The sequence below is a fragment of the Dama dama genome, chromosome X (assembly GCF_033118175.1).
Source record: "Dama dama isolate Ldn47 chromosome X, ASM3311817v1, whole genome shotgun sequence".
Classification (NCBI taxonomy): domain Eukaryota; kingdom Metazoa; phylum Chordata; class Mammalia; order Artiodactyla; family Cervidae; genus Dama; species Dama dama.
This window is the reverse complement of record NC_083714.1, coordinates 141,670,224-141,697,886: the sequence shown is the minus strand read 5'-3', so window position 1 is coordinate 141,697,886 and position 27,663 is coordinate 141,670,224. Positions and strand designations below refer to the sequence as shown.

Genomic DNA, 27,663 nt, shown 5'->3' with positions numbered 1-27,663 from the left:
ACCACATATTCTTCCCATTGTTTGATTCTATAAGTGTTTCATTCCTTCAGGAGTCCCTGGGCTGTCTGGCAGGATGAGTCCAGCAAAAGCATCCTCTTGTTTCATCATTGTTGTTGGGAATAGAAATTAGTATTCTTTTGCTGGTTGTACATGGTTCTTGTCTGTTGCTTTCTACTCTCTCAGCATCTTAAATTTAAAATAAAAATCAAACAATACATGAATATAAAAGAAAATGGCGTTAGCTCTTTTCACCCCAGTATGGAACTTGAATAGTGAACTTGAATAGTACCTTGATTTGATTGTTACTTAGAAGCAAACTCCTTATGTTCCATAGTCTTAAATGCAAGCTCTTCCCTCTCTAACCAAGGGGAAAATAATAGTTTTCTTATATCTTGTCAATGAAAAACTTAAGTAGTCGCTCTAAGAAAAGAAATGGAAAATTTTATTCAGGTCAAATTGAGGATTGCAACCTGGAAACAGCATTGCAGAAAGCTCTGAGAACTGTTCCACTTATTAGGAGTCAAAGCACAGATATATGTTTTTGAGACAGGGCTGTATATTAATGATGAATTATTGACAGTTTACACAGTCTAACAGGTCATGGGTCATCATGGGCCCTTATAATTTCAAGAAAAAAGATAATTTTTTAAGGAGTTGTCTTGTTGGTGCTAGGAGAAGTTGCCCTTTATGTCTGAGCAGGTGTTTCTGCTGATGGGAAGGTTTGGTAAATGCCTAATGTAGATACACAGTGCACAGTAGAGGTGAATGAGGGGGCCAAAGGGCAGAGAAATTTTTTTATGTTTAAAGTTGTTGACTGAAAAACTGCACAACCTAAAAGTGGAGTTTTATGTTTTGTTTGGTGGACTTTCTGAGGACACAGATATCTCCGAGGAAAGAGGTAAGAGGAGGAGGATTTACAGGAGTTTTGCAGCAAAGACCAGGTAGTCAGAAAGTCAAAAGACTATTGTTAATGAAAGAAAACCTGTTATCTCAAGGTAATGAATTTAGCGCGTTTCTTTGTATGGGGAGATGCAGGAGTCTGGGCTCATTGAAATCATTCCTTTGATATGCACTTTATCTAGGGTCAGTATCTTGTTCTTCCCTCCTCCTGAGTCCCCTTAGGGTACACCACTAAGGGGTGACTACAGTGGCTGAGGGCTTGGCAGCCAGCAGCCCATTTTTCTCCTACTGAGTCCTCTCAGGGCTCACTGTTGGGGAGGCCAAAGCAGCTTGATGGCTATAGCATCCTTTGTTTACTGATAAAGCAGGCAACATTTTTCATTCACAAATTTTTCTTGTCTTGCATTAAAATATGAAATTTATTTCACAGTCTCTCACAATATTGTCATACTTCCTCAACTCTATATTTTGTATTTAGTGACTCAGTCAGGTGGTATTGTTTAAGTGTTGTGCTTGAAAATCCATCTAAGACACAAATCCTGCCCAAAAGAGATTTAAATCAAGTGAAAACATATACAAAGTTGGAAGGAAAAAAGCTTTTATACAAAGAGTAGAATAAATGAAACCTTTATATAGCATGGACACATTTGCATCTAATCATAATAATGCTATTTTAGCCTTAATTTTTCTCAATTGACCATGGCAATGGGTTGAAAAGATAGCATGGATATATAAAAATAATTTGTGATTTCAAAATGCTTTAACCAAGACTTAATTTTTCACGAATCTAGTATTTTCTAAAGCATAATCAATAAGTAACACCAGCTAAGTCGAATTTGCTTTTTTTCTTTTTTCTTTCCAGTAATGCCAAGTGACAATCCTTTAATTCACACAGACTCTTGCTTTGATCCATAATCCTCCTGAATGCTTCATCCTTTATGTCTCTACTTTCATTTATTTTTAAGAAACTAATTTATATGAATACAGCTGATTTTTTTCAAGTAGGATAGATTAAATATTCTGCGTGCCCACACTTTTTTGGATTACACTGGAGGATTCTCTTCTAATTGTGCTCATTTCAGGTCCCACTTCCCCAGCCATCAGAAAGTAAGTAGATTGGGAGTGAGTTTTAGTCATTTATCTGGGTTTCTTTTATGTTTTTCATGGCAAAAGGTAACAGCCATTTAAAAAATAAAGTGCTCTTACTATTCTGCAATTAGAACTGAGCAAAGACTTTAGATGTAAATATGTCTCATCCATAGTGGGATTTCTTCCCAATTCATTGCCTTCAGAAATTGGAGACATCACCTCCCGCCACTCCCATTACTGCTGAAAATGTACAGCATCATGGACTGGTTTTGCATGGATAGTGCTGTTTATGGTGATGACTTGTGAGACTCTGATGGATGCATTCCTTAGTTTAGCTTTAGAGTTGCAATTTGCTGTCTCAATTAGAGCTGTGCCTCTCAAGAGTCCCTGAATGACTTTTATTTGCACAGTGCATTCATAGCAATAAGGGTATGAATTTGTAAATTTCTGGTGCCTTGCTCTCTTACTGTGGGCCTTGATCATTTGCATTTTTACAATGAACACCTGGCCTTGCAGTGCATCAGGACCAGAACTGATCTTACAGACTCAAGAATGGAGGGGAAGCTCTCCAACTTCCTTCAGCTTAGACCCAGACTGACAGGAGCCTGGGATACACTGACAAGTGGCTGACTCCTGGGCATTGTGGTTTCTTTAAGAAGACTGATGAGTGGCAGGCGGAGTGGGTTTGTTTGTTGCAGATGCTACAGTAACTGACCTGTTGATTTTTCTCTTAGAAGTGGAAGATTCACAGGAATCTTCACTGAGGGATGTGGCCAACATCTAGAATTCTGTGTCCTCTGTTTTCTCTGTTTGACCGGGTAGGTCCACCGGCTCTTTCTACTCCATCTTCTCTGCTCTTGCATTCTCTTTTCCTGTGACCAGCTGGGGACAACCAGTTCCCAACGCCTAATTTTTGAGCCTTGAGTCTAGTTCACGGTGAAAGTTATTGTTCTATGCCAGACACCGTACTCATATTTGCAACAGCCACTTCCAATGCCTAGCTTTTGAGCCTTGGGTCTAGTTCATGGTGAAAGTTATTGTTCTATGCCAGACACTGTACTCATATTTGCAACAGCACAATGAGATGCTAACACTTTTTCCTCTTCCATCTTTTTTCCATAATAAAGTAACCAAGGCACAGAGAGGTGAAGTAACTTGCCCGAAGTTAAAAATGCTTACTGAGTGGCAAAGAGGATTCAAATCCAGGCCGCCTGGCTCCAGCACCCATGTTTTCAACCAACAAGCCACTCATTCACTTAAGCTACTTGCCATCTCTGCCCCATCCTTCGCAATTATGGGAAGCAGTAAAGCCATTACTTTTGCCATTAGCAGTCTCTCCCATCAGGAAGCTTCCATAAGCTTCTTATCCTTCTCCATCAGAGGGCAGACAGAATGAAAACCACAGTCATAGAAAACTAACCAAACTGATTATATGGACTACAGCTTTGTCTAACAATGAAGCTATGAGCCATGCCATGTAGGGCCACCCAAGACGGACGGGTCATGGTGGAGAGTTCTGCAAAGCGTGGCCCACAGGAGAAGGGAATGGCAAAACACTTCAGTATTCTTGCCTTGAGAACCCCATGAACAGTATGAAAAGGCAAAAAGATAGGACACTGAAAGATGAACTCCCCAGGTCGACAGGTGCCCAATATGCTACTGGAGATCAGTGGAGAAATAACTCCATAATGAATGAAGAGATGGAGCCAAAGCAAATACAACACCCAGTTGTGGAAATGACAAGTGATGGAAGTAAAGTCCAATGCTGTAAAGAGCAATATTGCATAGGAATCTGGAATGTTAGGTCCATGAATCAAGGCAAATTGGAAGTGGTCAAACAGGAGATGACAAGAGTGAACATCGACATTCTAGGAATCAGTGAACTAAAATGGACTGGAATGGGTGAATTTAACTCAGATGACCATTATATCTACTATTGTGGGCAAGAATTCCTTAAAAGAAATGGGGTAGCCATCATAGTCAACAAAAGAGCCCGAAATGCAGTAGTTGGATGCAATCTCAAAAACGACAGAATGATCTCTGTTTGTTTCCAAGGCAAACCATTCAATATCACAGTAATCCAAGTCTATGACCCAACCAGTAATGCTGAAGAAACTGTAGTTGAACGGTTCTATGAAGACCTACAAGACCTTTTAGAACTAACACCCAAAAAAGATGTCCTTTTTACTATAGGGGACTGAAATGCAAAAGTAGGAAGTCAAGAGATACCTGGAGTGACAGGCAAATTTGGCCTTGGAGTACAACATGAAGCGGGGCAAAGACTAACAGAGTTTTGCCAAGAGAATGCACTGGTCCTAGCAAACACCCTCTTCCAACAACACAAGAAAAGATTCTACACATGGACATCACCAGATGGTCAATACCGAAATCAGACTGATTATATTCTTTGCAGCCAAAGATGGAGAAGCTCTATATAGCCAGCAAAAACAAGACCGGAAGCTGACTGTGGCTCAGATCATGAACTCCTTATTGCCAAATTCAGACTCAAATTGAAGAAAGTAGGGAAAACCACTAGACCATTCAGGTATGACCTAAATCAAATCCCTTACGATTATACAGTGGGAGTGACAAATAGATTCAAGGGATTAGATCTGATAGACAGAGGCCTGAAGAACTATGGACAGAGGTTCATGACATTGTACAGGAGGCAATGATCAACACCATCCCCAAGAACAAGAAATGCAAAAAGGCAAAATGGTTCTCTGAGGAGGCCTTACAAATAGCTGTGAAAAGAAGAGAAGTGAAAAGCAAAGCAGAAAACGAAAGACATACCAATTTGAATGTAGAGTTCCCAAGAAGAGCAAGGAGAGATAAGAAAGCCTTCCTCAGTGATCAGTGCAAAGAAATAGAGGAAAACAATAGAATGGGAAAGACTAGAGATCTCTTCAAGAAAATTAGAGATACCAAGGGAACATTTCATGCAAAGATGGGCTCAATAAAGGACAGAAGTGGTATGGACCTAACAGAAGCAGAAGATATTAAGAAGAGGTGGCAACAATACACAGAAGAATTATACAAAAAGATCTTCATGACCCAAATAATCACGATGGTGTGATCACTCATCTAGAGCCAGGCATCCTGGAATGTGAAGTCAGGTGAGCCTTAGGAAGCATCACTACAAACAAAGCTAGTGGAGATGATGGAGTTCCAGTTGAGCTATTTCAAATCCTAAAAGTTGATGCTGTTACATATAGTGCTGCACTCAATATGCCAGCAAATTTGGAAAACTCAGCAGTGGCCACAGGACTGGAAAAGGTCAGTTTTCATTCCAAACCCAAGGAAAGGCAATGGCAAAGAATGCTCACAGTACTGCACAATTGCACTCATCTCACACGCTAGCAAAGTAATGGTCAAAATTCTCCAAGCCAGGCTTTAACAATGCGTGAACTGTGAACTTCCAGATTGTTCAAGCTGGATTTAGAAAAGGCAGAGGACCCAGAGAACAATTGCAAACATCTGTTGGATCATAAGAAAAGTGAGAGAGTTCCAGAAAAACATCTACTACTGCTTTATTGACTACGCCAAATTCTTAGACTGTGTGGATCACAACAAACTGTAGAAAATTATTAAAAAGATGGGAATACCAGACCACCTGACCTGCTTCCTGAGATATCTGTATGCAGGTCAAGAAGTCACAGTTAGAACTGGACATGGAACAACAGTCTGGTTCCAAATCGGGAAAGGAGTACATCAAGGCTATATATTGTCACCCTGCTTATTTAACTTATATGCAGAGCACATCATGCGAAATGCTGGACTGGATGAAACACAAGCTGGAATCAAGATTGCCAGGAGAAATATCAATAACCTCAGGTATGCAGATGATACCACCTTTATGGCAGAAAGTGAAGAAGAACTAAAGAGCCTCTTGATGCAAGTGAAAGAGCAGAGTGAAAAAGTTGGCTTAAAACTCAGCATTCAGAAAACAAAGATCATGGCATCTGGTCCCATCACTTAACGGCAAATAGATGGGAAAACAGTGAGACATTTTATTTTTTGGGCTCCAAAATCACTGCAGATGGTGATTGCAGCCATGAAATTAAAAGATGCTTGCTCCTTGGAAAAGCTGTGGCCAAGCTAGACAGCATATTAAAAAGCAGAGACATTACTTTGCCAACAAAGGCCTGTCTAGTCAAACTTATGGTTTTCCCAGTAGTCATGTATGGATGTGAGAATTGGACTATAAAGAAAGCTGAGCACCAAAGAATTGATGCTTTTGAACTGTGGTGTTGGAGAAGACTCTTGAGAGTCCCTTCGACTGCAAGGAGATCCAACCAGACCATCCTAAAGGAGATCAGTCCTGAGCGTTCATTGGAAGGACTGATATTGAAGCTGCAACTCCAATACTTTGGCCACCTGATGCAAAGAGCTGACTCATTTTAAAAGACCCTGATGCTGGGAAAGATTGAAGGCAGGAGGAGAAGGGGATGACAGAGGATGAGATGGCTGGATGGCATCACCGACTCAATGGACATGAGTTTGGGTAAACTCCAGGAATTGGTGATGGACAGGGAGGCCTGGCGTGCTGTGGTTCATGGGGTCACAAAGAGTCGGACACGACTGAGCGACTGAACTGAACTGAACAGAACATGTCAATTCATTCTTACTGACATCTGTCAAGGTAATTAGCTTTCTAGATTTAGACGGTCACTTTAACCACTTTAACCCCATTTCTGCCTCTCTCTACTACCACCAACCCTCACTGAAATATCCAATGTACAGTTAGTTTTACTCAAGCCATCTGCTTCCTCATGCCTGAGTTACAGTAATAAGCTATTAATTGTACATTTCTTCTCCATCTCAGATCCAATAAGTGTGATATTTGGGATTTCTAGGATACTGTAGCAAGACCAGAGGCAGATATAACTTGCTATATTGCAGGAAACCTTACTAATTTTATGATGCCTATTGGAACCAAGAGAGGCAACTTTGGTCTCTAGCCCAGATCAAAGAGATACACTTTTCTAAAAGTGTATATCAAGTCTCTTCTCCATTTCCCTTTCAACTCCCCTTACCCCTCTTGTTACTATAACAATCTTCATCCCTAATGAGCAGTGATTATCAGGAGAGTCTAAAGAGGAGAGCTTTTCCTGGTGTCTTTTTTTTTTCTCTTCCTGGGGCCCATCAGGTGATCTGATCCTCTTGCAGGCCCTTGGCACTTTGTAGTACATAGATGTCATATCGGCATGGGACTTGCCTTCCTAGATGGAGTCTGATGCTGCCACATCGTGTGCAAACTTTTTGATCACTTTTGCCTCATCATTGCCAAGAGTCCACATACTGTGATCAGGATAAATGCCTAAGCACACTGGCTGCCTAGAAAACAGGGGAGAAGGGCATGCTCTCAGCACTCACCAACCACATCTCAATCACAAAAATTAACTAATAGCACTCTGTACAGATGATCTGCAGGATGCCACTGTTCTTCATAAATAGGAGGTATATAAGAACCACCAGGGAACAGAAAGAGTAGCTGTCAGGAGGAAAATTTCTGCTGACTGCAAATCTCTGCCACTTTGGCTGGGTGAAATGATTTTTCCCGGAAGGTTTCGGTGATTGCCTAAAGCACTTGCTAGTTTTGCTAATGTGGTTTGACCTCACTGGGGCTCTCATCACAAATGCCTGTTATTTGTCTCATACTATACACAGCTGAGACAGAGAATTTGTTCCCAGCCAAGAATCTCATAGAAATTGGATAATCATCCTTTGGCTCAATCCAATTCTGTTTTATTGTCCCCTGGTTTAAGCTTCCCCTGAAAATAAATATAGTATTGATCTGATAGTCAGTATGTGTAATTGGCAATTGTTCTTCCCTTCTTCCAGATCATTTGTGTGTCTCACATGGTTTATAATGGCTGAATTTGTCAGGGGTTTTTCCACTGAGCTTCCTAGATATCTGCAGGTCATGATCTGATACCCAACGTTTCTTTATTTCCTTCCTTTCTGAAATCTGTGAGTCACTGAATGCATCTTAGCCATGGACGGGACTGCCATTCTTACTCCAAAATTGAAATCTGAGTTGCTGTGTTACATGCCCCAGATTTTGTTAGAGCCAAGGAGACATGCTTCCTTCTCTTGCAGCAAAGCTTTTGGAGTATAAGATTCCATATAGCACTTTATCTGTGGCCTGGCCATTTCCTTTAGCTGATTATTATCTGATTATTATTGGTAGAACATGACTCCAGAGTTATTATAATGTTGTAATTGTATTACTTATGTAGAAACATATGTATATGTAAAATTTAACAATATAATAGCAGCAGAGAGTATGAGCTGGTCAGTCACAATGTCTGTATGTCAATTATTTATATTCTAGCACCTTGAAGAATACCAGCTCATAGTTGAAATTCAATAAATGCTTTTACTTAAGTGAATAAATAAATGATGGGATAAAAGAATGAATAACTTAGCACTAGACTTTTCACGTTAGTACGTGCCTAGTAACTTAAAGAACATTTCAATTGTCTTCCCAACATTCGTTCCACCCTCCCTCATGGGAACTAGCAGTAATGCATTTGGTACAAGGATTGAGGTTGCCATGGCTCTGGAGATCATTCCTGACTGGTTAGTCCCAGTGTTAGGTACCAAAAAGGACACAGTATTTTAGGAACCACTTCCATGGTGACTCAGATGGTAAAGAATTTGCCTACAATGCAGGAGACCTGGGTTCAATACCTGGGTCAGGAAGATCCCCTGGAGAAGGGAATGGCGACCCACTCCTGTATTCTTGCCTGGAGAATTCCATGGACAGAGGAGCCTCGTGGGCTCCATGGGTCGCAAAGAGTCAGACATGTTAGTGGAACTAACACTTCCACTTTTGAAGAAAAAATGAGGAAAAACCCTGACCTAAGTATATATGAGTTGTAAGATGTATTTTTAACAATACTTCAGAGATGTTACAATATGAAAACATGCATCTTATAATGGTTTCAATATAATGAGTTGGTTCTATCAGAGTGAAGCTCAGGACTTTGATAGTTTGGGGAAGAGATGGTCTTCCTTTCAAGTGGAAATGAGGAAGCAAGTAGCTATGAGAGTTCCTGGCCATCCACATCCTAGAACTCTTAAGTGGGGCAGGCCCCAGATGTGGTCAGCAACCTCAACAGCAATGTGAAATGATGAAAAGGAACTGGGTTCTTGATCCTGTCCTATCTTGGGAGTTTTCAGTTATGTGGATTAGTATAGTCCCTTTATTGTGTAGGGCTTTCCTGGTGACTCAGATGGTAAAGAATCTCCCTGCAATGGGGACACCCGGGTTTGATCCCTGGTCGAAAAGATCCCTTGGAGAAGGGCGTGGCTACCCACTCCAGTATTCTTGCCTGGAGAATTCCATGGACAGAGGAGCTTGGCAGGCTACAGTCCATGGGGTTGCAAAGAGTCGAACACAACTTTATCATTTAAGCCAGTTCCAGCTGTATTTTTAAAATTTGGAAGCTAAAGCATCCTTAATATGACTTTTAATAAAGGATACTGAGCTCAGAGAAGACAGACTATACTCTGAACAGCAATTAGTATTGTAGGGGAAGAAATCCAAACCATAATTCAGTATAGAATGTGTATGAAAGAACCACAAGTAGGGAGAGTAAAGTGTCCCTTCTATGTTCTCTCTTGAGCTCGATTCTCAGATCATATTTAGTTCCTGCTCTCAAGTTCACTTGGAGGACTTTTTATTAGAATTCCAGAGGAGTCTTCCAGGGATGAGAAAATACAGTGTAATTCCCCCCCCCCTTTTTTTTAAAACATGTAATAATGAAGAGGCAGGATAGTTAGTGGGAAACTTTGGGCTAGAGTCATATGCCTGAGTTCAAATCCTGCCTTTGTTGCTCACTCCTGAGACCTCAGGCACATTCCCTGCTCTCCCTCTCTTCTTTCTTCATCTGCCAGATAGGACTAAAAGAGTACCTACCCTTTGTGTTGTTGAGAGAATTAGCTGAGACTGATTCACAGAAAGCACATATAGAATGCCTTACAGATGCTAGCTATTGAGATTCAAAAAATTTAGAAAATTTTCATTTATGTGCTATATCTAGAAGAGAGAGTAATCAGGTGGCCTTATGAGTATGTAAGATAAATTAGTTCATATTAAAGCTCAAGGATTTAGGTTGATTAAAAAAAGGGAAAACTTTTCAGCCAGTAAAAGCTGCCAGACCTCAATAAACAAGTAAGATTTCCCTGTCTAGATTCAGTCAAGTCCTATCTAGACTTAGCCCAGTGCAACACTCTGAAACGGAGGCTTGACTTTGCCTCCCTCTCACATGGGGTTGTGTCCTTGGGGGTATTTTATTCATTAAGCAGCAGGATTCAGTAACTTTATTTGTTCAGGTTGCCCAGTAACCGCCACTTCAATGCCTCACTTTCTCTCTCCTTTCTCCTCCCCTTGTGGAAAGAAACAACCACTTTGTCTATTAATTCAGGCTCCCATCCATAGCTAGGAATACAGAAATCATTGTTATGTTTGAAAACATTTGGTTTTGTTTACATGTATTCTGTAAAATGTGATGTTTCTAAGATGAGGGCTAAGGTTTGAATCAGAGACTAGGGCCATTTAATGTTGCATATCCTGCTGAAGGAGGAGGCCTGGTCTACATCCATCCCCTGATGTCACTAGATCTAGGGCTTCCCTACACAGATTGTAGGCCTTGATGTAACCATCACCAGGGGCCTACTAGAAACACACCTCTCCCCATTCACCTAATGAACAAGAATTTGCATTTTGACAAGGACCTGCAGTGGTTCTGAAAGTGAGAGAAGCAATGCTCTCCAGGGCATATCTGAACAAAAGTGGAGAATTGACTGTAAAGCTCATCTTCTAACTAGAAGAAAGCCTGTGTGTGATTTTTTGCTGATAAGTTTTCATTCTCTGTCTTTAGTGTTATTCTCCTTTGTTATTGAGAGAGAAAGCTAACCACTTCATAAGAAAGAAACTGGACCAATAGAGATGCGCTTGTGATTAGGAATCCTGTAGAACACTAGGGAACAGGCAGTGAAAGTTGTCATCTGCCAAAGAAAGCTCACAGGCTCTCAGGATGGTGGTTAAATGAATTCTTCTCAACTCTTGAGAATTAGGATTCAGTCCAGCCATTGATAGTGATAGAAGTTTCCTTAGATGAAAGGGAGTTGGGCTTGACAGACCTGGGTACAGCTCAAAGGGGTGGGCATAGACACAAGTTCCAGGTGGGGCTGAAAGCTGAGAGTCAGACTTGAACTAGAGGTCTGGAGTGGTTTAAAGTGGAACACATGTCAGCCAGGAGGTGAAGGATTTGCTGATATAAAAGGTCAAAGTCGAGACGGAGAGTTGCAAGTTGTCTAGGAAAGAGCAAGCTTCCCCGGTGGCTCAGACAGTAAAGAATCTGCCTGCAGTGCAGGAGATCTTGGTTCAATCCCTGAGTTGGGAAGATCCCCTGGAGGAGGGAATGGCTACCCACTCCAGTATTCTGGCCTGGAGAATTCCATGGATAGAGGAGCCTGGCAGGCTACAGTCCATAGGTTTGCAAAGAGTCAGACACACGACTGAATGACTTTTACTTTTTAGGAAAGTGAAAAGGTAAAGGTTAAAAGTCCAAAGTAATCATCAGAAACCAGGAGATCCATGGGAGCTGAAAGGTGGGCAAAATCATGTGGGAGGTCTGGGGGGCAGCCCTCTGAGCAGCTTTGCTAACGAGCATCTCTTTCTGAGCCAGCCACGTGCCGTTGTACGTGCAGGACATTGAGTCCTGTGTGTGGTTTGCCTGGAATCTAAGCTGTAATTAAGTGGGAGCTCCTGGCTGGAGTGAGGAGAGAGGGTCACACAGAGAGGTTGCTGCTGAGCGGGAGCTGTTGACCCAGGCCGACCCCTGCCATGTCGGTGGGGGGGGGGGGGCAAGACTGGGCGGGAAAGATGAAATCCACATGGTCAGAAAGTCTAGAGCAGGAAAGATTAATGGAGGATGTCTGGTTTCCCCAGTGCACCAGGCTGAGAGGCAGAGCTCCTCAAGGGCTGCTGGGGGCCAAGAAAACCACACAAGGTCATCAGCTCAGGTCAGGAAGGTAAGCGCAGTCAGGAGAACGAGGCTGTTGGCTTGGGATGCTGAGATTTGACTGTTGGTTCTCTGCTTTATCAGGGTCCGATGAGGCGCTGATGACCCTGAGCATAAATTGCATCACGAAGGAGGGCAGAGGCCTGTGGAGAACATGAGCAGATGCCTCGTGTCTGTGAGGCCTGTGTCTCCGCCTAGTGCTTTCAGTTGTTTAAGCCTTCATCCAAAGAAAGGGGTACCATTTTGAATATAGGACAAAGCATGCTCTCGAGAAAATTTGCAGGCATTGCAGTCAGACACACTGGGGCTTTGGAAAATTATCTTGGAGCTTTAGTTTCTGGTTCCATAAAATTGAGAAAAAGGCGACTTCCTTTGCAGATTTGTTGGGAAGGTTTCAAACATGTAGAAAATGTAACTCAGAAACACCAGGCACATAGTGGAGCCTTTTGTAAGATCCAAGTAAATAGCCATGGGGCAAGAAAGCAGTCATACTGCTGCCTGAGCCTTCTGCCTACTGCTCCTTTAGCGTTGTTTCTCTGCGTTCTAAGTCACTTCAGTCTGACTTCTGACTCTTTGCCACCCTATGGACTGTAGCCCGCCAGACTCCTCTGTCCATGGGATTTCCCAGGCAAGAACACTGAGTGGGTTGCCATGCCCTCCTCCAGGGGATCTTCCTAACCCAGGGATCGAACCCGCATCTCCTGCAGCTCCTGCATTGCAGGCGGATTCTTTACTGCTGAGCCACCGGGGAAGCCCGCCTTTTTGCATTGAAAGAAAGTGAAAGTGTAGTTGTTCAGTCATGTCCAACTCTTTGCAACCCCATGGACTGTAGCCCGCCAGGCTCCTGTCCACAGAATTCTCTAGGCAAGAATACTGGAGTGAATTGCCATTTCCTTCTCCAGGGGATCTTCCCGACCTGGGGATGGAACCTGGGTCTCCCGCATTGCAGGTAGATTCTTTACTGTCTGAGCCACAAGGGAAGCCCTTTTTTGCATTGGGGGATACTAAATTTGGGGGCATTCACTGCACACAGAAAATGAATTCTATTTCTGATGGGTAATGCATGAGGACAAATATAATTCCTAGTTAAAAATATAATTGATAGAAAGTTGAACTCTACCTGGAAGCCATGCACAGTACAGCCTTCTTTGCCCACTTCCCTGTGGGTGAGCAGAAAGACTGGAGGGAAATAAGTCTTTGATGCAAGCTCTGAAAATCCATGTCTATAAATTGTTGGCCAGTTTCTCAGCTGAAATAGAAGCGTTTCTAGTTATGTGATGAATTACATGAAGTTAGTGGGTGGGTATAAGTGAGTACCCTTCCCTCTCCAGACATGTTGTTTGATTTTATCAGGGTATTCCAGAGAAAAAGACCACCATACACAGAAGTGGCTCTTACACTGGGAATTGTTGAGGCTGTGGCGAAGCCATAGGGACAGGGAGACTTTATGAAATTCCTCTCCGTGGTACTCCTGAATGTTCCCTCTTTGGGTGAGTGTCTCTTCTGCCAAGTTAATCCTAAACTTCCCTGATGTTGAGGTGGGGAGTAGGTTCTCTTCAAGTTTTCAGGCCTGAGATGTTAGGTCTTGCAACAGAGGTGTCTGAATGATCTGTAGCTTATTACACAAAAAATTTAAAGATAAATTCTTCATGAAGAACTAAGTGACAATAGAGGAGGGCCTACTGGCCTTTTGATAGTGAATACCATGAAAGATAAAGGTGCTTTCTCTAAAAGCTATTCTTTTCTTTAAAAAAAAAGTCATGCAGTCTTGATCTGGTACTGTCTTTTTTTTTTCCTTTAAGAAATATCTAAAATGCAACACTCTTGACTACACATCCTTTTTCCGGTAAGCTGTAGCCTTGATCAGTAAACTGATTTTTATTTAAATGGAAAGGAAAATCTACTTTCTGGCTAGGGCATCAATCTGTTTGACCCTTTGAATGTGTTAATTGGAAGACATAGCTTTAAATGTTAGATCAATTTACCAAATATAATGTGATTCCTCAGATCACATACTTCCGTTGTGTATCAAACAAGCCCATCACTATTCAGTTGTTGCCTAAAGAGAATTACCAATGACTAGCCAATTTAAGAGATTAACCTGGCTCAAAAAGACCCTGAATGGCTGTGATTCAGCATCTTTATTAGACCCTGTTTATTTCCTCCTTATTTGCCATGACTCATCAGCTTTAATGGGACCAGTTCTGTGATCATTTTCACTTTATTTTGTCCTTTGTTTTGGATTGCATCAGATTTTTATTTTAACTTTCCATTGCACAGGATCATATTTATCACAGGGGTTTTTTTCTTGTCAAACAAACCAACAAACAAAACAGGATAAATCCTGGTACCTGGATTGTACCTGGAAACAGTAGCAAACTGTACTTGACTATGAAGCAAATAGTATTTTTTTCTCGTGTATAATGAATAAAAAATGTCAAGAAGGCATTTAGGTCGATAAATTTTGCTGCTGCTTCTTATTAAAAAGTAGCTGGAACCGTAGAAAACAAGCTCTGAGCAAATGGCTGCATTTGTGTAAATTTGCTTTTTGGCGTATTCTGGCATGGTCCTGCAGTCTCAGAAGTGGAACCTGTGGACACAACGGGCTCAAGGACATCTGTCAGCCCACGTGTTTTTGTTCTCTGGGGCTCTGATGGGTACTCAGAACAGTCTGATGTCACTGGGGCTTCTCATCGGTTTTATTCCTGGAAAACCTCTCCAAGGCTGATGTCCTTCTCTGTGATTCAAAAGGGTAGAATGTGTTAAATGGTGTTAAGTGGAGAAGTGAGAAGAGAACTCTACCCATGAATATTGCAGCATAGCTACTTGAGCAAGATTGAGCTATCCAGAGCATTGTACATCTTAAAAAAAAAAAAAGAAAAAGAAGAAACAAAGTACATTTGGAATTGAAAACCAATTCAAAGAATATATGCTATCCATCTTAGAGAGGAAGAAAAAGAAATCTTTCTGGTAATTACTTCAGGAGACATCTAAACTGAATCACTGAAGTAATGAAATGGTTATTATGAGCAACATAAGTCAGAGCTGCTAGAAAAAAATGGAATCTTAATGAGTAGAGTGTGTTTGTAGAGAATAAATCACACCCCACAAATACAAAAATTTGTTTGGAAACGATTAGAAAACTTGGGGACAAAAAGGAATAGCTCTAAGATGGAAAAAAATTGTTTCCAGCTTTATTGAGATGCAGCTGACAAAAACTGCATATATAAAGTATGCAACATCATATTTTGATATGCATTGTAAAATTATCACCACAGTCAAGCTAGTTAATACACCCATTGCCTCACATAGTTACCATTTTGTGTGTGTGTGGTGGGAATGTTTAAACTTTACTCTTAGTAAATTTTAAGTGCTATACAGTACCATAACTGTCATCAGCCTGCTGTGCTTTTGATCTCCAGAATGTATTTATCCTGCCTAGCTGAAACTTTATACCCTTTGACTAAATTTCCCCATTTCCCCAACCTCCCAGCCCCTGATAATACCATCCTATGCTCTGCTTTTACGAATTCAGCATTTTTATATTCCCACATAGAAATGAACTCATGCAGGATTTGTCTTACTGTGTCTGGCTTATTTCACTTAGCATAATGTCCTCTCTGTCCATCTATTGTCACATATGGCAGAATTTCCTTCTTTTTTAAGGCTGAATGATATTCCATTGTATTTACAGTTCACCCTTGAACAGTGTAGGGATCAGGGTGCTGAACCCTGCACAGTTGAAAATAAACATGTAACTTTTGACTCCCCCCAAATTTAACTACTAACATCCTATCATTGAGCCTTACCAATAATGTAAACAGTCAATTGACACCTATTTTGTATGTTATATATGTTATGTACTATATTCTTAGAATAAAGTAAGCTAGAGAAAAGAAAATGTTATTAAGAAAATCATAAGCATGACTTCCCTGCTGCTCCAGCCGTTAGACTCCACACTGCCACTGCAGGGGGCGCCAGTTCAATCCCTGGTCAGGGAACTAAGATCCCACATGCCAAGTGGCAAAAAAAGAAAGAAAGAAAGGATATCATAAGGAAGAGAAAATACATTTTCAGTATTCTACTGTATTTATCGATACAGTGAGTTTACATTTGTTTACAAAATGAATTGTCAATACCTACATCAGAATTGTCTTACGTTCTACAAAATACTGTAGATGTTATGTGTATTATTAACACTAGGTGTCAAAATGAAAAGATAATGTGAAAACTCATGTTTATTTACAGAGGTAATGATTGATAGTGAATAAGCAGCAATGTGATTGCTTTATGGTTGCCTTGTGCAATCGATATGATTGCTTTGATACGGTAGCACTGTACACTAATGAATGAATCCTTATAACATTTTTGTGCCATACAGTATAAATCATATTTATAACACAGTATTGAAAACACTGTTACATTTACAATACACTTCTGATGATAGGCTGATACATGAGAAAGACAGACAGATGGATATACTATACAATAATGTAATTCTTTGAAAGCAAAGTTGCAAAACAGCAAGAAAACTAACATTTAATTTTATATTCAATATCACCTTATATCTATATAAGGATAAGCAATCCCCTTCAATACAAGTCTTGCACATGATGGTTTTTACATGTATTTTTTATATATTTATTGAAAAAAATCAGCATATAAGTAGATCCATATAACTTCAAACTCGTGTTGTTCAAGGAACAACTGTGTGTGTGTGTGTGTGTGTGTGTGTGACATTTGCTTTATCCATTCAGCTGTCAGCTAGCACTTAGGTTGTTTCCATATCTTGGCATCTTCAAGATCTTAATTCACATTACGGTCAGTGCTTTTTCTTGAAACTTAGTATATGTAGAACTGTTGTATTTTCTGCTCTCCATAACACACACTGCCAACACCTCACACTAGAATAGGTTCCTCTTTATTCTCAGAGTACCTTATTTTTTGTAGCACTAAGCACCTGTATAATTCTTACTGATTTTGAAAATGAATTATGGTGAAATATGCCAATTCCAGGAGGGTGGGAATCATTGTGGGGTCACCTTAGGGTCTTTGTGTCACAGAATCTAATCCTTAACAACATTTCAAAATAAGGTCCAATGTTTCAAGCACAGACACAAAGTATGATTGCATCAAGTAATTATCATATAAAACAAGGAGCCAGTCTTTTATTGTTACCTGTGCAGATCCCATGTCTTTGAATCTATTTTATCTTTTTCTCGAAACATAAATGATATGATGCCTCAATAAAAGGCCATGTAGGTGCATACTGAAGCAGAATTCCTAACTTTGTACCTCTGTTGCAACCACAGACAGGGATTTAAATTTACACACTAATTGCAGTTGAATAGACTATCAGAGTCAAGCTTACAGATAGTGACTGCTTCTAAAATGTCCATCCTTCTTACATCCTCTTGAATCTGAAATACTTCTGTGCTTTGAACGGTAGGAAAAATTATTTCCTTTACATTTTAGTCATTTACCTTATATTCACCTGAGAACATTTTCAAATTTGTTCCTTTAAACAGAAAAGGAGGCAACCATACCTTTGACACCAATAAGGCGTGCATCTCAACTGAGATGCATTGTATTAATACGAACTTAGAATTGATTTGGGATTTGCTTGCCCAGATTACAAAGGGTGACAATTGAAATCATATTGAAGTTTTCTTATAAGTGCACTCACATCCAGATCACAGGGAACCATTTTATTTTTATATCTAGACTACTATCCAATGATTTAGAAGATAGATCTGCTCTAATTTTATTCAGTGTGTTCTTTTTGAGTGCTATAATAGGCTTTTGTTTGCATGCAGGCACCTAATTAAGAGAGGGAAAAAAACCCGTTGTTAAAATCAGCTGGGAATAATCAGAATGATCATTCTGAGGCTTATAAATATTACATGAGCAATATGGGTGCATCCGTAATGTATAACTGTTTTCCAGTTCCACTTAAAACTTTTTGTTCTACAAGTCTCCAAGCCCAGGAGAAGATTGGTGCTTTAAATTCTTACTCATAAGAAGAGCTCCCAAGATTTCTATTTGCAGAGATTTGGTTTATTTATATACTTTCAAGGATTATTATAAAACCCAACATGTTATTGCTGTTGCCATGTGTTTAGTCTCTCAGGACAGGAATCTGGTGTGGCTTACCCAGAGTCCGAAGGAGATGCCTGCATTTGGTGGGATATTTCACCACCACCTGTGTTTTGTACCTTAATATTTTGATTGTCCTCTGTTGAGTTTCACTGCCTTTAGAGAATTTGGAACAACGTGATAGAATTATATAAATCTTCAAAAAGAATTAAGTGGGATCAGAGCTCTCATTCAAAAATTTTAGCTGGAATTCCTGAAAAGAGCTGCAGAGAAAATAAATTCATGGTGAAGAGATTTACTTAAAGAGGGAGAAAGATTCTAGCCTCACTTGAGCGTTCTCTCTTTTTCCTTACCCTGCCCCCACTTGAATTCTGTTTATTGCTCTCTGTCCCCACCCTCTAGCAGGCCGCCTCCTTTTGCCCTGGGGAGGCCCTTCAGCATTAGTGCCTCTCAGAGGGTAGAGGGTGAGGAAAAGAACTTTAAGCGACCCCTGGAGGTTCAAATGTATAACCAACAGATACCAGGTTCCAAAATAGTCCTTGTTTTTTGCAAATGTTACAATTCATCCATTGAAAAGATAGGATTTTATTCCAACAAGACTTTAATTTTTTTTAGTTTACCAAGAATGCTTTAATCAAGAAGAATAAAGTTATTTCTTTGTCTTCTCTTTCCAAAAAACTGGATTTTTCAAGTAATAGATAAATGGGGTACCTCCAGTAGCTGTATCCCTATCCTAGGCAGCATGGTGATTAAGCAAACAGAGGAGATGTGGGTACCATCTCTTTCCCATAGGTTGTAACCAATCAGGGGCTGTGTCCAGGAGTTCTAATTATGTGTCTAGACTGGGATTTCTCAGCTTTAGTACTGCTGACTTTCGGGGCTGGATAATTGGGGTGGGGGCTGTTCCATGTATTATAGGATGTTTAGCAGCATCCCTGGTCTCCACCCACTATATGTCAGCTGTATTCCCTCTTCTGCCACCTCTAAGTTGTGATAACCGAAAATATCTTCAAACATTGACAGATCCCTCACCCCGGGGGAGGGAGGCAAAATTGCTCCTAGTTGAGTCTTACTGAACTCAGGAAACCATCAGGAATGGGGATGGGGAGTACCCCTAAAAAACTTAAGCAAAAATAACATTCACTTAAAAATCAACATATTCTATAGACCAGTGTGTCTAACTTGAGCCAGAAACATGTATTGTACAAGTCAGGGATCTAATATTAGCATTTTTGCAAAAACAAAGCTCTGCCTCTTCATATGTTCTTAAAAGTTATTTTTTCATTCCATCTGTTTTTGTGATGCAGTAATTTCAAAAGCCACAGTGAGTCTGAAGGAATATAGTTGTTTGCCCTTTAATATCTTTTCAAATAGGTATTTGTAAGTAAGTCTGAAGGCAAGGAATGTGATAATGTATTGAATCCTTGCTTGAGAATATTTTCATGTGTAAATTTCTCTTCAATGAGATAAGAACAAAAGCTCTTGACTGGAGTCCAATTCTGCTAATTATTTTGTGATGAGCAGGTTTCCTGTGTTGTTTTTTGTTTTCTAAAGAGTGATAATATGTACTAACAGCAACTGCACAGGGATAAAAACCACAATCTGAGGCATTGAATTTTAAGATGATTGGTATTTGCAAGTAAGGCCTGCCTTCACATAAACCAGTGCTTCTCGGCTGGATGATTTCGTCCCCCAGGAGACATTTGACGATATCTGGGGATTTTTTATTTTCAAAACTGAGTGAAGGGATGCTATTGGCCACAGATGCTGCTAAACATCCTACAGTGCACAGCAGTCTTCTATGACAAAGAGTTCTTCATCCCCAAATATCAGTGGTGCCAGGGTTGGAAGAGCCTGGGATATACATACGGGAAAGGAGAGTTTCATCACATAAGGGGGCTTGAGGGTCAAAGGAAGGTTATTTTTCCTCCCAGTTCCTCCCCTACTATTTGTGGAGCTCATTCCTATGAATCTAGCATTGACTTTTTATTCTCTTTTAAAGGTTGATAGTCTTCGGAGATGTAAGATGTTGAGTTACTAAATACAGTGAGAACCCACAGATGGTTTGCTCTTATGATGAGAAGATAGCAGGATAGAGCAAGTTTAACAATATTGTTTGAATAGCACGTTTGAGAGTGGGAGAGGTCTTTCAAATGAGGGAGATGCTGCCAGGAGAAGCTGCCAAAAGGGGCTATGGAGTCTGTAAGGTTCAGCTCTGTCGCTTCATTTCCTTGTCTTCAGGAGCATTCTTAAATTCACAGAGACACAAATGGCAAACTGTGTTCAGTGTGTGTGTGCGTGCAGGAATTGTATTTTAGATTAAATCTAAAAGATAATTCCTATAAAGTGAGATTTCTATGCTTGCTACTTCTCTAGAGAATGAGTGATAATGGGGAATATTCATCCCGATAACTCAGGCAACCTAAAGTTTACGTTTAGGTCATAGACGTCTAGAAGACATCAATTCTGTAGGAAGCTCTATGCTTAGTCCTTCATTCCAGTTTGCTGTCTGTGTTCTTTCTTTTCATTCTTGCATGTTTAATGCCATATGTCTGCTCTGAAGTCAGCCCAGAATAATTTGAAATACTGGTATCACTTTTAAAAAATCCTTTTTTCCCAGTCCGTTTTCCACTTAACACTCAAAAATACTTGCAACAGCTCTCCCTTTTCTCTCAGAACAGCTTGAACATGTGGTCTTTGGACCTTTTCTTCCCCCCAAGATTATGTATTTTGTCTTTGTTCTGAAATGTTTCTCACTGCCAAATTATAGTTCTTTACAAAGAAAGTTGGGTTTAATTAAGAGTTTAGAAGAGACTTTCAAAAGTAACTGAAGATCAAAGATGATCATCAAGAATGTCACACTATAGTGTGGTACTCTGAAGCACCACTTCTGCTCAAATTTGGGTTTTCTGACATCTGTTTCTTTGCAGTGGCATACTGTAACACTTTTTTTTTCAGTCACAGATCAGACTGGAAGAGGTCCCAGAGAAATTTAATTTTATCATCCCAATCTTTCCCACTCTTGCCTGAGTCCTGCTATCTTTATTTTCTTAGGTTTCCCATTTTAGTTGCCAGGGAGCTGTAAATAGAGTTGTCTTAAACATTTCAGGTTTCTTTCCTCACCAAATAGTCTACTTTTCTTGGAAAATGCTCCTTCAAATTGAAAGATTGAGAATTGAAGACAATGAATTTTTGTATGCTCTTTCACCAGTTAGATCTTTAAACATGCAGTTATTTGAAGTATTAAGAGAAACTTAGTGCTCGCTTTGGAGGCACATATACTGAAATTGGAACGATACAGAGAATAGTAGCATGGCCCCTGCCCAAGGATGACACGCAAATTCATGAAGTGTTCCATATTTTTTATAAAACTCTTAGAGGAAAACATGGGCAGAACACTCAATGACATAAATCAAAGCAAGATCCTCTATGACACACCTCCTAGAGTAATGGGAATAAAAATAAAAGTAAACAAGTGGGACCTGATTAAACATAAAAGATTTTGCACAGCAAAGGAAACTATAAGCAAGGTGATAAGACAACCCTCAGAATGGGATAAAATAATAGCAAAGGAAACAACTGACAAAGAATTAATTTCCAAAATATACAAGCAACTTATTCAACTCAATACCAGAAAAACAAACAACCCAATCAGAAAGGGGGAAAAAGACCTAAACAGACATGTCTCCAAAGAATACATACAGATGGCTAACAAACACATGAGAAGATGCTCAACATCACTCATTATTAGAGAAATGCAAATCAAAACTACTATGAGATATCACCTCACACCAGTCAGAATGGCCCTCATCAAAAAGTCTACAAACCATAAATGCTGGAGAGGGTGTGGAGAAAAGGGAACACTCTTGTACTGTTGATGGGAATGTAAATTGATACATCCAATATGGAAGATGGCATGGAGATTCCTTAAAAAACTAGGAATAAAACCACCATATGACCCAGCAATCCCATTCCTAGGCATATACCTGAGGAAACCAAAATTGAAAGAGACACATTGTTCATTGCAGCACTATTTACAATAGCTAGAAATTGGAAGCAACTAATATGTCCATTGACAGCTGGATGAATGGATAAAGAAGTTGTGGTACATATACACAATGGAATATTACTCAGCCATAAAAGGGAATGCATTTGAGTCAGTTCTAATGAGGTGGATGAACCTAGAACCTATTATACAGAGTGAAGTGAGTCAGAGAGAGAAAGAGAAATACTGTATTCTAATGTGTATATACGGAATCTAGAAAAATGGTACTGAAGAATTTATTTACAGGGCAACAGTCGAGAAACAGACATAGAGAATAGACTTACAGACATGGGGAGAGGGGAGGAGAGGGTGGGATGTATGGAAAGAGTAACATGGAAACTTACATTACCATATGTGAAATAGAACAGGAATTTGCTGTCTGGCTCAGGAAACTCAAACGGGGGCTGTGGATCAACCAAGAGGGGTGGGATGGGGCAGGAGATGGGAGGGAGGTTCAAAGGTGGGGGGGATATATGTATACCTATGGCTTATTCATGTTGAGGTTTGACAGAAAACAGCAAAATTCTGTAAAGCAATTATCCTTCAATAAAAAATAATTTAAAAAAATTAGTACTTTATTAAAATCTCACTGTGTCACCGCAAATTAATGTAGTTATCCTTCTTGCTCATTAGAAGGCTTTTACCCAATGATGGTGTCATCTCCTTTTCTGATTTGTCATCTGTCATAGCCAGGGACCTTCATGGTCTTGGACTAATAAACATGCAGGTAAAATTTTTTACTTATGTGGTTAAATATCCACTCTCATAATTAGTATCAAATTGCATCTGAAATGTCCAACACTGCAATTCTTAATGTTCGCTAAAATGTGGTTGGCAACTGTTAAAATATCCAGGACATAGAAGTAACCTAAATATCCATAAACAGAGAAATGAATAAAGAAGATGTAGTACATATATACAGTGAAATATTACTCAGCCATAAAAAGGAACAAAAGAATGCCATTTGCAGCAACACAGATGGACCTAGAGATTGTCATAACAAGTGAAATAAGTCAGAGAGAGAAAGACAAATATCATATGATATCACTTATATGTGGTATCTAAAAAAGGGTATAAATGAAGTGAGTTAACAAGACAGAAGTAGAATCACAGATGTAGAAAACAAACTTGGTTACCAGGGGATAAGGCAGGGAGGGGTGAATTGGGAGATTGGGATTGACATACACAGTAAATAAAACAGAACTGATAAGAACCCACGGTATAGCACAAGGAACTCTACTTGATACTCTGTAATGGCCTATATGGGAAAATAATCTTAAAAAAGAGTGGCTATGTGTATACATATAACTGATTCATTTTGCTATACACCTGAACTAACACAATACTATAAATCAACTGTACTTCAATGAAAAGTTTTTTTAAAATGTGGCTGACCTACCGGAGGCTGGAAGTGGTCCTCAATGAAATTTCACTTTTGGTAAATGCATCAAGACTATTTTTCAGAATCTTTTGGCAATTTTACTTTAAAATTCTGTTATTGAGTTCTAGTTCATAATCAATAACAGGACTTTAAATTTTACCCCAAATGTGCCAGGTATAAAGATGCAGTTATTTAGGTACTGAATCTTCATTTATAAAAAGAAAAAAAAAGCAGAGTGTATACCTAGAAAATACAATTCCATTAATTAGTTCATTGATTCTGTAATGTGAAACACTGACTCTTAGATAAATTAGGGAAGTTGCTACATCTTTGTCAGATGATGGGTGGTAGAGAGGAGACTTGTTTAGTAAGCTGGAAGACTATAAATAGTGTGCTTTAGCAGAAGATTCCCTCCCAGATGAACTTTTGGCTCCTCCTCACTGCCTCTGTGAAAAAATAAGTAGGGATTGACAATCATGTTCCCAAAGTGGTGGCAATTAGGTTAGGAAAATTCTCTGGGTAAGACATGACTGTGACTTCAGCAAGTGCATCTTTCATGCTCCTCTTTCATCCTTTTAGTCTGGCAATAGGTATAAATTGTTAAAATATATACAACAAATGAAACAAGATTCGTTCAGAGGAAAACAGTGATGCTTCCTTTTGTATATTTGTTGTTGCTGTAAATTGTAAAGCTTTTGAGGCTATAGGTGATGGCTTGTTCATCTTTTTTCAGTCATCACATATAATGCCTGGTACATGAGTAGGGGCTTAATCAATATGTATTGAGCAAATGAAAACTTATTTTAGGGTATCAAACAGATTTCCATTGCCTATTGTGTCCAGCCATTCCACAAAGAGTTTGGCAAGGGGACAAGAAAATGTAGTAAAATTTTGTGTAGTTCTGGCTTTTTAGGAGATTTCAAGGTAGTTGGGAAAGTAAAATACACATGTATACAAAGTCACTGCTTGACTAAAGTCTCCTGGAATATAGAGTAAAAATGTCATAGAAACGCGTAGTCCTTGCAACTCTTAAGAAGTCTGGGAAGGGTGATTACTACATGGAAGAAAGGTGGCATAAAATGAGGTTTTGTAGATGAGGTGAAAAGAAATAGTGAATATTCTAAATGAGGCTGAGGGGGAGAAGTTCTGCCTGAATAAAGATATGGCATAAAAGATTACTTTGGGGTACAAACAGTGAATGAATTAAACTACTTGGTAGTGTTTGGAAACACCTGCATTTGAAGCTGTAATGCTGTGTAATGGGAAGTCTTGCAGATTTTGACATGAGATATGATATGAAGGTGGTGTTTAAGAAAAGTAGTCTAGACTTAGGCTTCAGGATGCATGGGAACCGAGCAAAACCAGACTCGGAAATATTGATTAGGATGCTGTTCCAATAATACAATTCTAATGAAGGACTGTAAGAATATCACTTTGATATTTTGGATTTGGAAGGAGTAGAAGGTTAAATACAAGGCAAAAATTGTCATATTTCCCAACATGCATGTGTTATCTATTGCTGCAGTAATGCTGTGTAACATTCACAAATTTAGTGGTCTGTAACTAAAAGCATTTGGGGCTTCCCAGGTGGCTCAGTAGGAAAGAGTCCGCCTGCCAAGCAGGAGATGTAGGTTCGACCCCTGGGTTGAGAAGATCTCTTGGAGAAGGAAATGGCAACCCACTCCAGTATTCTTGCCTGGAAAATCCCATGGACAGAGGAGTCTGGTGGGCTACAGTCCATGGGGGTCACAAAGAGTCAGACACAGCAACTGTACCGACAACAACTAAAAAAACATTTCTTTTTCTTGCTCGTAAATCTTTGGGTTGGCTAATATGACTCTTTTTCAGGCTGCAACTTGGTGGCGCTTGGTTTCATGTTTTGGAGTCCACGGACCAGGCTTTGAACTCCAGGCTTCACGTCTACAACATGGGTCTCATGGCCCAGGCTGAAGGAACAGTGGCTTCCTAGAGCATGCTCTTCACGTGGCCATCATAGGACAAAGTGTACTTCAAGCTTATGTTAGAGTTGTATCCCTTTGTTCAAAGTGAGATATAAGACAAAAGCCAAATCAATGGGGCAGGGACGTATATCCTCCAAGTAGAAGGGAGGTTCAGTGAATATTTTCTGAGTAATAATCCAAAGTTTCAAAACTGGTATAATTTTTTTTAATGGATCTGGCCAAGTCATTCAAGTGATTCCCTACTGGTATAAAGGTCAAACTTATTAGTAGACAGAGTTCTTCATGGTCTACTCACATTCCCATCCTTGTTCTGCTAGGTTCCTATATCTGTCTTGCCTTCTAATTCCACTGTGCATGTGTGCTAAGTCACTTCAATCATGTCTGACTCTTTGCCACCCCATGGACCATAGCCTGCCAGGCTCCTCTGTCCATGGAATTCTCCAGGCAAGAATACTGGAGTGGGTTGCCATGCCCTCCTTCAGGGGATCTCCCTGACCCAGGGATTGAACCCACATCTCCTACATCTACCTGCATTGACAGGCAGGTTCTTTACCACTAGTGCAACCTGGGAAGCCCCTAATTCCACTGACTTATTTGCAATTCACCATGAAATTTCATGCTTCCTTTTCATACCTGTTCCTTTCTGCCAGGAATGCCCTCCTCTCCTTTGAATCCTTTGAGCCTTGACCTAAGTGTTGTCTTCCCTCTAAGGATCTTCTGACCTCCTTGAAAGGCTGTGATGGATGCTGCTAATCTTCATTCCCGGATACTTTATGCATAATTTTGTCACACACCTATCACATTTTAATGCTGTGCTCCAGAGGCTGGCCATGTGGCTTATCCATCTAGATCTCCCTCGCACGTGTTGACTGGATGAGGCTATGATAACGGTGGGATCTTTAGAAGGAATTGGAAACTAGGGAAGCAGAACCAAATGTTTCCTTTGTTTTGTTTTCATTGCTATTTTTGTATGGGTGAATGAGCGATAAGAAAGTGAAGAGTTTTCCCTTTGGGCCTTTTCAGATTTGAGGTGAGAGCAGGACAGCCAGGTGGCTCTCCATAGCTCAGAGTTTGGGGCTAGAGCAAAGATGAGAAGTCTGGGGTGGCAAGTCCAATTTGGTGACCATGTGTATTAACCTTGTACTGAAATCTTGACTGTGATAATATGGTCTTTTCTGCCTAATTCTCATATAAAATCCTGTTTTTTAAAGTTCTGCCATAAAAGGACACCTTTAAAATTTAGAGCCTTTTTGTGGTAAATCCATACATTTTATCTAAGTCGTAGGAAATGTGATTGCTCATGCTCAGAGGAGAAATGATTGTTTTGTCAGCTTGACACATCCTACCTCCAAAACTTTCATTTCTTAGGATTCATGAAAAGTTATGCAAACTTTGAATGCTTCTTTAGGAAACATCTTGTCTTTCCAAACAGCTTGCATCGGGAACAGCTGCACAGTCACTTGAAAGAACTAGTTGACTAGTGCTTTTCCATTTGTCTGGGAAGACTTTTTTCTTTTTTTTAATAAAAAAGAGAAATCTGCTTTAGTTTTTTAATGTAGAGATGGTTCAGGGTCCCTGTCTAGATGGGCTATGAGTCTTTGTGTAATTTCATCTGTCTGTGTGACATACAATAAATAACAGTTGATTATCTGACTGCTGGTGTATAAGGATCTCATGGAGAAAGCGCTTCCGCCTGCTGCTGCTTGGAGAGGCCTTGGAAGATGGTTATCTGTGGAACTACCCCACCTAGCACATCACTTTATCCGAGGTGCCCATAGCCTACCTCTACCCTTGTCCTCAAGGTTTCCTTGAGAGGTGCCGTATTTGTCCATGGCCTGCCATTCAATCCAAAAGCAATAAAGACATCGCTGTGCCAGACCAAAACTGAATAGTTTGGCTTATATGGTAAGTGTTCTAAAGAAACTCAAGGGAGAAAGAGAAGCAGAAATGGCCCTACGCCATAAATGAACATAGAAATACTAACAGTTAGATCAGAAAACTTTCAAGTTGAATAAATGTTTTATTTTAGCCCCCGACAAAAGAATGTACATGAAGACAAATAACATCAGGTGTATTGCAGCCTCAAGAGGTCATTAAAGCCTGTTTGAAACCTGATGGGACACGTTATGGAAGTCACTGACAAATTCACCACTG

The 27,663-nt window shown here is 40.0% G+C and overlaps 1 non-coding gene across 1 annotated transcript; it reads left to right on the top strand.

The window, feature by feature from the left end:
- Positions 1-21,379: 21,379 nt before the first annotated feature.
- On the top strand, positions 21,380-21,486 carry LOC133053237 (U6 spliceosomal RNA). Its single transcript, XR_009692170.1, has one exon. It is a non-coding gene; the product is annotated as a U6 spliceosomal RNA (small nuclear RNA).
- The last annotated feature ends 6,177 nt before the right edge of the window (positions 21,487-27,663 follow it).